The sequence below is a fragment of the Gallinula chloropus genome (assembly GCF_964237585.1).
Source record: "Gallinula chloropus genome assembly, chromosome: 3".
Classification (NCBI taxonomy): Eukaryota; Metazoa; Chordata; class Aves; order Gruiformes; family Rallidae; genus Gallinula; species Gallinula chloropus.
Genome location: NC_140087.1, coordinates 1,100,146 through 1,113,684, shown reverse-complemented (window position 1 = coordinate 1,113,684; position 13,539 = coordinate 1,100,146). Strand labels below are relative to the sequence as shown.

Sequence of the window (13,539 nt, the reverse complement as noted above, 5' to 3'; positions counted from 1 at the left end):
TTAATTTTCACTATAATATCTCTCACCAAAAATTTTCTACCTGTCTATCAATTGCTATATTTCAACACCCTCTCTTGTGCCAGCTGCTGGCAGCCAACCATTGTGATACAAGAATTTTAACTGAGAACTTACACAGTTAAAAATTATTATATTACTTTGGACAATAACAGTATTAGAAGTGAAGAGATCAGTTCTGCTAATTAATACTCCTGTTATTCCTTATCCATTTTTAAGTCAACAACAAAACCAGTTAGTAATGTTGAATATTTCTAAAACATCCTCACAGACCAAGGCAAATGTTTACATCAAAAATCCCTACGTAAGAGGAAATAAAGCCATGCACAGGGAACAAAGCAGCACAGCAATGTATGACCAGTCAGATACTAACCCGAACATCTGGTGAGCCCAGAACTGCAGTAATGCAGAGTCACTGCATTACATCACACTGCAAGTCTCTGCACTTCTCACTTTCTCTACTTCACGCTGTTTAAGAAGTAGCTGGTAGAGGGACCTTTGAACATTCCCTCTCGCACTGTGATGCAAGACAAACAGCCACAACGCCCACTAGCTGTAGGAAGAAAGACGAGCAGCGTTTGCCCATGAGGTGGGAGTAAGTACACCTTATCCCAACAGGGTACCACAGGCTGCAGAACCAGAAACCCACAACACAGGTGACTCTGGAACAACAGAAAGCCGAGCAAACATTAAAAACCATCCCCACAAACCAGAACAAAAAGCCACCACACAATTTTAGATGATTCTTTTCTCTCACTCCTGAAGTTATGCCCTCTTTTGTACAGTAGCCAGAAGTGGAGAGCCAGTGGCCCAGGAGCTTGCACCTATGCTCTCCACATGTGGTAGCGACTCTTCTCCTGCCATTTCTTCTCCCAGCACAGCAGCACGCTACAGATTTCAAGTCTGGCCTTTCCCCTTGGTTCCTCAAAACATCTACACTAAAATTTGCAAGTATGCTTTGAGGAGTAATAAGCAAAACAAACACCACAAATGATTAAAAGAGTAACACCCAGATCAGTGGATCAAACCAGAAAACTGACAGCACGGGCACATGCTCTCCTGGCTGAAAAACGCTCAGCTGCTGACAAAACTCTTGTGGAATATTTTATCCCTTCAGGGTATGAGCAAAGACAGTTTTATGTGCATGACTGCATACTCTTGAAAAGTAGGGGGTAGCCTACAGCAGTGCTTTTCAAGCACAGGAACAGCTCAGTGAGTGGAAGGCTTCTCATGCAAAGGAAGGTACACCTCAGAAGACAACAAGGTTTCTCCTTCAGTAGAGGGAAAGGAACATCAACTGTTTTCAGAACAAGTGGTCAGAAGCCATGCATGGGAGCACATGATTCACAAGAAGAGTCTTTATACTGTGATCACGTTGATGTAAGACCTACACTAGACTCTCACTTGCACCTACAGTTATGTTGCCCATTTTTAAACAAGGAATACCAAAGCAGCTGTTTCAGTTTCAGCTAAAGCCCCGAATGTGGTCACCTTCATGTAAGGCAACAACCAGCATCTCATACTTCTGTGCTATGGCATTTCAAAATCCCAGCTGCGGATCAGCTAACATTTTACTGCTCACTGCAGAGATAAAGAGCTTTGTGTACCTTTACCACATATCACCAGCAGAACACTCTCAGCCCATTACTCATCTTTAGCCACAACAGGCAGAGCAAAAGCTGTCTTCAGTTCTTCAGTAGTACAGCACTCGGTAAACAACAGTAGTGTTTACTTTAGAGTTAATTCAAGGGGAGAACAAAAAAACCAAGAGAACAGAAGAAAATGAAGTGGGGAAGAAAAGGTTACAAAGGGCTTGGAGTTGAAAAGATGAAAGGGAGAGAAAACCCAGGGAACCGCCTTTAGAATTCTAAGCTGAAATGGAGGGGTGGGAAACCATACTCAAAACAGTACATCCACTGCTGAAAACCCAGCTTCAGCTGCTTAATGTAATCTCCAAACAGACTACAAATACTCAACCTCCTCAAACTCAAAATTTAAAGGCATCTACTTAAGTACCTTCTTGTTTTAAAGGTCCCATCATAGGAGCAACAGTGTCCTTGAACAATCCATGGACACATAGTATTTGGTATCACTACTTTAGTAAGTTCAAATTTAATAGTGAAAAACTACAATCCAGTTAATGAAAAAATACAAGATACATATACATACATATAATATGATAAGATACACAGGATCAAAAGTACAGAAGTCACACTCTAAGCTCACCAAACCAGACAAGGAAATAATGAATCATAGTCAAAAGTTCCAATTCACTCCTACACAGTGGTAGATTTTCCCTTCATGCCATCATAGTTCACATAGTATTTTGGACTAAAAGCACTCCACAAAAATTTTTAAAGGAAACAAGTTTCTGTAATTTCACTTTGTGCTACAAGAAAGTAGAAATAATTGTAGTAAGCATGCAAAAATCCAATGGCAAAGCATGATTTGTCTTCTAGAAAAAAACAATGAAAAACTAATGCCCTAGTAATAGCACACCACCGACTAGAAAAACGGCACAGGTGGAATTCCCACTATAGCAAAGTGCTGGGGCTCTAATAAGCTTTGTTTTGACAGATGTCAAAGTTGCTATTTTATGATTTTGTTTCTTTCATTTCATAGAAGAAATATACATTGCAAAGCTTCCCAACTTTGTTTCCATGAAAAAATAAACATTGTTCTCTTGTGAGAAGTTTACTCAAACCTCTACAATCCCAAGAAACTTCTAGAAAAGAATTTCCACACAGTTACTGAAATCAGTTACCTTCTGAAAGCGAAAAAATATTTAATTGCACAAAGGCAGGCATTTTTGCACTTCCATGGCAAAACTAGATAAACCAAGTCATATTTGCCATGAAACACCATTACAATGTGCAATAAGTTCCTCAAATCAGGATGAGGTTATTTCAAGAACTGAAGCATCACCAATGCCACCACAACACAGCACTGATCCAGACTCCCCCGCACACCGAAGGCAGCGACTGGCTCCAGCACACTGGTGGGACATAGAACCCAAAGCTTGCCAGCAGAAGCTGCTCTCAGAGAAATGAAAGACTCCAGACCCATGAATACAAGCAAACAATAAAACACTTTGTTTCCTCAAAAGATGGATTGTCATTATTCTATTTTACACTAAAAAAGTGAGGCTGATGGAAAAAAATGAGCCAGTTTGGACATGTTGCAGAAGCCAGGGGTAGCACAGCAGGACTACCTAAGCCCAGTTCAAGAGGACTGATAAAGCAGGTTATTCTTCTGAAAGAAGCTCTAAGTGCCTGCTGCACTACTAAGTTTCAAATCAACTAATTACATGATCAAAATAATTTAATAAATTAAAAATTCAACAATGTTTTCCACTTTTAAATACCACCATTTGCACTGTGATGCAAGACAAGCCACCACAAACCCTCCCACTTTTAATTACAAATAAATTCAAATTTAATAGAGAAGAGTGTCAACAAAAAAATAGAAGGTAGACCAAAATAAAATACCACTCAAGGAAAACACAATGAATTCCTAATTAAAGACAACGTGACTTTACTGAGGTTAGAAGCAACCAAAATCATCCCATGACAGCATCAATGTATTTTATAACACTGCTGGTGCTTGCAGCTTAGAGCATTTTCCCCATTACAAGACCCAGGATAACTTCTTCACATACTGTGTAGTACAAATTCTGGCACACAAAACCCAAGCACTCCAGTCCTGCTTTAACTTTTGCCATCGCTGACCGTACAGCAATTTCAGCTCTGACACAGCAGCCGATCAAAAGCAGTCCAATAACACAGGACTACAGTGAGAGCAAAGAACTCCCCTCCAACATGAGCGTGCAGCTAAACAAACCACAAAGCAAAAACCCAAACACCATCAAAAAAACTTGAATATAGTTTCCTGTATCTTCTACCAGCTATCAACACTGTTTTCACACCAACCAGCCTATCTTATAGGTCTTAAACATAAGTATTAGTTATCCAACTCCTAGTGATGACCCATGAAATAGAAATTACAAAAAGTTTACAATACATTAATCAGCTTTTTGTTAGGTTCCCACTCACTCCAAATGGCACAAAACTTGTTTGCCCTACCCCTAAGTGACAATTTTCCTTCCAGAATTTTTCTGAATCGCTAACAGCTTCCTGACACTTAACTGAAAAATCAGAAGCATTCCTTGAATACAGTATCTCCTGGCCAGGAACAGCTGTAGCCATCACTTTATTGTGCTAAAGTCTGGACAAAGAGAGTTTTTTTGTAAGCAAAGAATAAAATCACATTGAATAGGACAAACTTTGAGCTGCTACTATTCAATTAGTTTACTGAGAGACACCTGTGGACATACTGCCTAAGACACTGGAAACAAAGCTCTAGTCAGGGAGAAGAAAAAACAAAACAACCAACCCACCCCACAAGAAAGAAAACACATCACCAAACAAAAGAATGGGCCAGAGGAAGACTGCATTCTTCCAAAAGAAATACCTACACTTCTACCTTCTTCACAGGTCTGAAAATATAGAATATTTATTTTGTATTTAATATGTATATTATATACAGAATAGTAAAAATCACTTCTTGTGTCTTGTGCAGTTAACTGCTTATATAGTGATCCTTCTAGCCAGCATCATATACTGTTGTTAACCTTGTTAACGATACAACATGAAAACCCACTTAGAATTTGAGAGATAATACTTGCAGAAAAATTTCTTTGAACACAGCTAACCAGTCTTAAAACTTTTAACCAACAAAATTAAAGAAAAAATTACTTGTTTTTAAAACAAGTAAAATAGTAACACCCATGCAAGCTTTTCAAGAAAAAAGTTCTCTGGATGTTTAGAGAGTATCCTTTGCAAGCAAGGAAAGACCATTCAGCCATAAAAAAGCAGCAAGTTGATGTTAACTTCAATAAACTCAGCATCTAAATAGCAACATACTAGCTTTTAACTTTTTTTTTTAAAAAAGGAAGCTTTACCAGGCAAATACAGCCTGCCCACATCATTTAACAGTTTATGGATACAAAATGTTTCCAGCCAGAAATTTAGGGCTCATGACAGTGACTAAACAGTTCAGCCAACAAAAACTCTTTTCATCTGGTCCTACTCCAAAGTTTTAATGCTGCTACATCTGACAAATGTCTTGCCCTTCACCTAAAGCAAATGACACAAACAGAACCAACAGCTAGGGAGTTCAATGGTAAGCCAACCATTTTCATAGTAGGTGTTGCTTTGGAATTAGAGGTGAGATAATGAAAAGAAAAAGTTTACAATCATACAAAACTGACCACAGGAGCTGAAAACTGAAGAGGAGCTGCAATTTATGAAAGCAAAAAATGGCTGAAGTGAATCCAGCACATCAGGAGGATGGTTTGTGTTTTTCACATTTGCAGGCAGTAAGCAGAACACTTTATTCTTAGCCCAGTGCTTTAAGTCTCACCATGGCCCAAGATAGAGCAAAATCATTTAGACTTTCAAATAAGTCAGCACAGGAAAAGATACTTCAGCTAATCTGTGTGTATTTTTATAAAACTTCATTGCACTTTCTGAAACACAAGAGCACAGAATACATAAGAGACAAGAAGTAATTCAGCTTCCAGCACTATCCTCATATCAGAGCTGAAATTGCACAGATTTTTGTTCCAGAAGGATGTTGCACATTGGTTCCCTGGTTTCTAGTTAGGACTACAAATACTCAGTCAGGATTGAGCTTGTAATGGTCCAAGGATTAAAGTAGAGTGTGGAAGTATGCACTGAATTCGCTACAGCAAATGTGTATGAGGGGGCAGTGCAGTCCCTTCAGGTCTTCCAAAAGAAGGAATAACTAAATTTGTTACATATAGCTTATTAAAACAGGATTTGACTATATCAGACTGGCACTCTTCCCGAGTCAGAAACCTGTCAGTCACTACTGTGTTCTATAGCAAGATTTAATCCTGTGTTTGGATGAGGTTTTCAAACACATATCTGTGGCAACGTAACCCACTTCACACAGCATTTTTATGGAAGAGACATCTTTTCTTCAAGTACTCTTCCACGTAGACCACAGCACTGAAGTATTCCCAGGTTCACCTATACGTATAGTTTCATTTCTGCCACAGTACAGGAACAGTGAGCTCGTAACAGGGTAAACCTTTTCCACCCAACATCTGAAGTATTCAGTCTCTAAGTCATTCTTCTCTTCCACAGTTACACTGTGGAGCTTATACAGCATCCTTACTTTCTGAAATGACACTGGGACTAAACTCATCTGTGACAAAAACAACATACTGTTTCACTATGGGCTGTACTTCACTTTTTCTACTGAATGGAATTAAGACAAAGACTGAGAATATGGAACTCAGTCTTCAGAAATGTGTCTTACCCCTCTGAATGAAAACATTTCAGTTTATTTGGAAAACATTACAGTGGTCTCATGTAAGCAAATATCATACCCAGAGGAGAGGGGAAAAATACATCTGCAAGTGCACAAATCTCATTAAACATTAACTGCTTTCCATAAAACATCCTGAAGCACAAAAAGTGAAGCAGCCCAAATATCAAAAGAGCTTCAGTTAATTAACATGAGTTGGTTAGAGGTCTGAAACAGGTTCAGTACTACAAATCACTTGTAATTGGGGTTTGCAAAGTAGCAGCAGCATTGCTGCACAGCAATCCCAGGCTTGATCTGAGCAGTCCCTTCTGACCGTTACGCAGCCAGCCTCTTGTCAAGGACTAGCACAACACAAAAGCACAGACCACTGAGGGGACAAGGCAGCTCGAAGACCAAGCACCTACTTCAGTATGAAGTTTATGCTATGGCAGTCTTGGGGTTTTGGTTGTGGGTTTCCCACCCCTTCCTCTTTTCCTCTGGACACTGGATTTGTTTTAGATTCACTGTCCAATAATGCAATATCCTACCAGGAAAGATACCCAAAGAGCCCTACAAGAGAAAGGATCCAGGAGATCAGTGCTACACAGCCTTACTACTCTGCCAAATTTTTAAAATTGATTGATGATGTCACAACAGCAGTCATAGCATTAGTTAATCACAACTTTAAAAAGTTGTGAGCCAAACAGGGGATAAGACAGCTCCTTTTAACAGAGTAAACAGCAAACTGTTCATTCACAAATAGTTTCTACTAAATACTGTATTTGGGAAACGAACAAGAGCTACCAGATCCCCAGTTGAAATGGTCACACTCAAAGGAGTTTGCAGAACATACTAAGTATATTCTAAAATACTTTATTAATGAATCCTTGTTTTTCTGAGTAGCTGGAAGCAATAAAAACGTTTCAGCAAATGTGAAACCCAGGCCTGTATTTTTAACATCAGACTTTGATTTTAGTGTTATTTTCAGAAGTAGGATACATGCTGAGTCAATCAGAATTTAAAGGTCTGCCTATTACCAATCCAAAAGCTTGCAATAGTATTATATATTTTAAATCCCATATACAGGATAACTAAGTATTTCAAATTAGAAAAAGCTGTTCTAATTTTCCATTGTGGTAAGAGATCACATCATGCATTTTAAATGCACGCTGAAGAATGTTATTAAAAATAAAAACTACGTTCTTAAAATGTTGTAGTCAAATTCTTGTCCAGGCCACTAAAAAGAATACCACAGTTACAGTCTATACTTCTCAAGCCACAGTAATGGGATAGCAGTAATTTACAGTAAAATCTGGTGTTACATTTAGCTGTACAACACTACTAATTACAGAGTCATTTTGACAATAAATATTTGGTTAAACTCTGCTTTGTCATCAGTGCAAGCAATTTAAGATGAAACTGATCTTTCAGAGTCCACACTTCTTTTTTTGGAGTCTATTTTTATGTTCTGGTAACTGAACATCTTTTCCTACAGAACGTTTCTCCAGAACTACTGCTTTGCAAACACAAAACCACATGGACAATGTTAGAAGTAAAAGGGAAGATTCAAACCTGGAGCACCAGGGCAATCCATAGTTCCTTTTAAACTGTCCTTAGCTAACCCTACTTTATTATTCAATGCCAAAGTCTTCTAATAACAACCTTACAGAGCACACAGGTTTCACCAATTTGTAACAGCAAGTCAAAGATGGCCATATAATACCCAAAGGGGGTCTTCAAGACACAGGTGAATATGAGCACTGTGGTAGGCATCAAGGAAGACTCAGTTAATCCTGCAGACACTGACAAAAAGCCTGCAGTGTTACAGAGAGGATATTCCTGCAACGCTCCCTCACAACACGGGCTCTGAAGAGCCAGGACACTAGTAATAAAGGCAATACATAGATTAACAGCAGTAGTATCTTACTTCCATTAGGAAAAACCAACCAAACAAAAGCCCAACAAAACACCACTCCCCACTCTGGAGAGCATTCAGAGCCAGCCAATCAGTTTTATATGAGACAAACTTCATGGAAGTCAGGCCGTCAAAGTATTTCATACTTAAGTCTAGTCACAAAACATCATGACATCAAAGTTGTGATGTGCAAAGGGCAGGCATGCAAAGGTCTCCATTATGAAACCTCGTAAGTATTACTTGCAATTGCATCCTTTTCTCTTGTAAGAATGAGAGGATTCAGCCCCAGCTTTCCTCCAGAGCTAGGAAAAAAACAGAGTGTAGGAGTGTGGAAGGCAAGAAGGTAGAGAGGATTATTTGAGAGAGGAAACAGCATTGGAGCTTTGTTGGGGTTGAAGTTTTTTATATCAAGTCATAAGTATGTTCTGATTGTTTTGATTTCCAAGTAGTACATCAGATGGAAGGGACTATATAAAGACTATGAACTGGAGGAACCAAGCCCTGAGCTGTGAACTGAGAGAGTGCTATTCAGCATCAATGTCAGCAATGCCCATGCAGTTTGATGGGCAGGCAGCAGCACTTGCAGAGTTGCTGTAGTGGTCAGACACTGCTGCAAGGGAAGGAAACTTTTCCCCCTGGTCTGTTACAGTAAACAAGGATGTGCTCTTGCTGAGCTGTCCCACTTGTGTTACGTTCAAGTCTAATCTCACACCATACACAGAACAACCCAGTAGTAGTTAGTAAATGCTCTGTTGATATGGCCTTCACTTAGTCTGTACATTTTTACAAAGCACTCCAAGACAAGGTGAAGTGTATGAGGAAACAAGTCACTAGTACAATTACCTTTGCATTTTTTTCAATTAAGAACTTAAGATTTGCTACAAATCAAAATATTCAACGTATCATTACTATGTTCTTCCCTGTACAGTATTCAAGAGCTGACAACTACAACCATGGGAATTTATCACATCAACCACACAGATACACAGAACTTCTGTGAATTTTCTGGTATTAAAAGAAATACAATCTCAATTTACCTTTAACTCCAAAACAAGTCCTGAAGATTAGTAGAATGCAACCAACTATGACAACTGGATAACTGCACAGTACCTTCTTTACCTACAAGAGAGTTTAAATTTACAGTCAGATTACACCAAAATTTTTCTGTAGAGTAAATGAAAAAAAGTCAGAAAAGTGAAATTGAACTGGGCTTAAATGAGAAATTTTTTAAATGTGAACACCCTTCCAAATAGGAAGGGGAAAATGCACAATCATGTAACTTACACTTAGAGTTTTCCCTCAAAAAAAAAAAAACAGAAGTGTGGCAGTTTAAAGTCTATCACTCTTAAGTCAAGAGGAGGCTTTTCTTTCAATTTACAAGGTCAAAAAAAAAAAATCCCAAAACCCTTACGATGCAGTTTGACTTCTTGTATAGACTGGGTTATAACACAATCACACACTCCCACATCCTCTTTTCTCGCTTCCATCCCCTTTCTGGTGTCCAGCCATTGTGTCAGCACACAATGTGCTGTTTTCCAACACTGCTTTTCTTGGGTTAACTTCGCCTGCAATGAGGACAAATGCCCATTTTCCCCTCTGTCCTCCCCCTGCCCCAAGTTCAGATCAGTTAAAAAATGAAGCTGCCATCTGAAATCTTTCAGGAAAGCATTCAATCTTGCTTTAAAAATATTTAAATAGACTGTACACTACAACCTTTGGTAAGATCATTGCTGCCCTACTGAAATTTACACTGGGTAAACTAAAATGTAGAAAATTCATTCTCTTTCAATAATTAGAGAAGTGCTGTATGCTACAGCCAACACCATTCCGAGTGTAAACCATTTAGATCCATTCCTGTGACTGAAACCTTTCATGGCCACTACTACCTGCTTTTGCCCATAACACAGCTACACACCTATCACCATTGTATTTTCAGTACAAAAGGAGGATTAGAAGGAAGGGAATAAGCATCCTTTCTGGTCCTTGCAACTTTTAAAATTCTTTTGGGTTATTACTATCAATTTTCTAAAGCTTAATGCCAAGAGAGAACAGAGAATTCAGAAAGGAATCCCATAAGCACCAATTACAGAAAGATCTGATTGCTCTGTCACATTATCTGTGCAGTTTATATACCCAGTTTCATTTTTGAACAATGACTTATAGAACTTATGTTCAAGTTATTATTAAGCACAACCCACGACACCTCCTTCAAATGTCTGTGCTTCACAGAACACTTTCCCATTCTCCACCTACAACCCACGTGCCTCACCCTTAAATGCATGACACATGAGAAATGCGTCCTTTGCCTACATCCACACACACTACATGGTTCCAATTATATTGTACACATAACTAATCCAATCATTCTTCAAGTTACCATCTCTAAGTGAGAGCTATTCAGTCCACAATGTTTCCACTGAAGCCCCATTAACAGACACCAACAGGCTTCAGGGAACTGCCAGCTCCTACTCAAGTTATATCAAGAAGCAGTAATAAATTTAGATTTTTCTTCTCATTAATTGACTGTGATTGCTGGAGACTTATCAAATAAGTGGGACAAAAGACGTATTTCCAAAGCAATGAAGCCTGGAAGTCTATTCTACATGGCTCTGGCTGTTAAGAAGCTTGAACTGTCCTTCTCTACTTTCAACACATGCACGCACAGAGTACGTATGTCTTCCAAGGTTTCATCTAGACCATTCCAACTGACATCATCACAATGAAGTTCATCTGCCATGGGTACAAAATGCTGATACAAACTGAGAGCTGTACCCTCTGGAAACGCAGAAGGGAAGGTCACATTCTAAGCCCAAAGGGAATCAAAGTCAGCAGAACGCTGCAATTTAAGCAAGAACAAGCCGCTCCGCTCTTCACCAGAGAGGTTAAACACCAGACAAAGCAACACGGCAAGCAAAAGTGAAAACTTGTTGGAACAGGGGAGAGTAGCAGCTGAAGCAGAACACTCTGGTCAAACACCCTTTCAGGGCCATTCCTGCGTAACCCAGGGTGCCACAAAACTGTTTCTGAGCTGGGTCTGTTCTGTAACCAGTTGGCTCTGTAGCTTCGGGACTGGATTTATCTGCCGTTTGAAATCTGAAAATAAGATGCCGAAGGATGCAGCTATATTTTTTTAGCTAATTCCCATTAAAGTAGTACTTTGTCATTTCAAACTCTCCGGCTCTGGAAAAAATGCGAGTTTATGAGAATTTGCTGAAGGCTATGCTTTGCAGAGCTACGTGCTTGCTGCATTTCACTAACACCCTGGAAGCACCCATGCTAGCAGACAGGAAAATGAGGCAGTAAAGCTAAGCAAAGCACTATATGTCAGTGAAAGAGCTATAAATTACGTGTTTTTAATTAAAAATGGGTCTTAGACAGCTTTACAAGAAGAAAAAACATCCTAATTGAACTGTTTGCTAGTCGTTACTGGTATCAAAGCACTTTAACCTAAGTTTACTCCTTAGCTGGCTATTACTTGTTCCCCGGCAGTGATTTATTTCAGAAGCTGTTTCTGGAAATCATAATCATTAAGACGACAGACATTCAAACCAGCTCCCTTGATGTCAATCAGCAATCATTCATACAGTAGCCTCCTATAAGCCCATTCTACCCGTACACACGCATACACAGTACTATTAACATCAAAAGGGATTAACGTCAACTCAGTGGGATCATCACCTGTGGAAAAACGATACACTAGAAATGTTACCACAGTGTTAATAGCTCTTTCAAGAGTATTCAGAGTTCACAGTACTGTAATCAGAGCCTTACCAAAGAACAGTAATAGGAAAAGAACTTTGGACTTAAATTTATAAATAACATCTCAATTTTTTAGGAAGACTTCAGTGCATAATGTTCACACTGAGGCCAGCTCATCACATCTTGACAAACAGACTTTTTTTTAAATAGGATTATTCTGATACTAGGATTCCATTGGGATCCATAGGAGTCTACACTGATTTTTGTCCTGACCCCGAAGAGAAAGGCCATCAGGAGCGTACAGTCTTCCCCGATTCCATCCCCCGGCCAGTTACTGATAAAGGCTTCCAGTGTGGGGGCCCGTTTAGCCCAGTCTTTCAGCCCTCTCTCCCTTGCAGCCCCGAGGAAGAAGCAAACAGCCCCAGAGGCAGACAGACGGATGAAGGTACCGCAGCGAGGAGCGGTGCTGACAAGCGCTAGATGCCCTCTCCTCGCGGAGCACTCGCAGGCCGGGGGCGGGACAGCCACCGGCAGAAATCGGGAGGCATTACCGGCGGAGAAATACCCCTTTCCTTCCTCGCAGCTCCCGAGCAGGAAGCGGGAGACCCACAGGCGCAGCAGCAGACGCGGGGAGGGCGGCGGGGGCACGGCCAGCCCCGCCCGGGGCCGGGGGAGCGCGCGGGGCGGCGGCCGGAGGCTGCGGGCAGCGCCGGCCCCGCGAGGGAGATTCGAAACCGGGCGGCTGGGGGCGGCTGGCCCCGCCGGGAAGGGGAAGAGAGGGGAGCGAGGGACGAGCCAGCCCCTCCAGAGAGCCCTGCCCGCCCGGGAAGGGGAAAGGCCCCACTGCGCGGAGGGGCTGCGGCGGGTCCGGCAGCGGGGACGGGATCTCCGCCGCGGCCGGCGCTCCGGACACGCTTCCTCGGAGCCGCTGCCGCCCCCTGCCGACCCCGCTCCTCCCGCGGCCGGCCCCAGCTCTGACAGCCCCCCCGACCGACCTCCCGGCCCAGGAGCCGCTCCAGGCTGGGAGGGAGGGGGCAGCTCTGCCCGCGGGACGATCACCCGGCCCGGCCCGGCCCCACCCGCGGCCTCCGCGACCCGCGGCGGCCGGAGCGCAGTACGGGAAAAGGCCAGCGGGCCCCGAGCAAAGCGGCCGCCCCGCGGGGCGCAGCCCTCTCACCCCCAGCCCCCCGCAGCCCGGCGGCTGCCGGCGCCCTCCCCTCCGCTCCCCAGCCGGAGGCCTCGCCCCGGGCCGCACGGCCAGGGACCGGCCCCCCGCTTCCAGCCCCCCGCCAGTACCTGCCGGCCAAACGCCCGCCACTCCCGCTCACATACAGAACCCAAGTTCGCCAACCGCAGCCGTCAGCGCAGCCCGGGAGAAAACCCCCGCCGGCCCCGCCCCCCGGCCAATCCGCGCCCCGCCCGCCCCCGCGCCCCGCCCCCGGCCCCTCCTCAGCCGGTCCTCCCCGGCGCCGGCCCGCCGGCTGCGCGCTCCGCCCCCGCCCCCGCCCCCGCGCCTCACCCCACCGTCACTGGCTAACGCGGCCGTCAATCGCCAGAGCGGGAGTTTTGCCCCGCCC

General features: G+C 42.6%; 1 protein-coding gene across 1 annotated transcript in view; it reads right to left on the bottom strand.

Moving 5' to 3' along the window:
- Window positions 1-13,292, bottom strand: part of EPB41L2 (erythrocyte membrane protein band 4.1 like 2) — a 105,235-nt gene extending 91,943 nt beyond the window's left edge. The window contains exons 1-2 of the mRNA XM_084261810.1: window positions 13,259-13,292; window positions 9,301-9,382 (exon numbers count right to left, since the gene is read on the bottom strand). The gene's annotated coding sequence lies outside the window, so the exon portion shown is untranslated. The remainder of the gene's footprint in view (window positions 1-9,300; window positions 9,383-13,258) is intronic.
- Window positions 13,293-13,539: the final 247 nt, after the last annotated feature.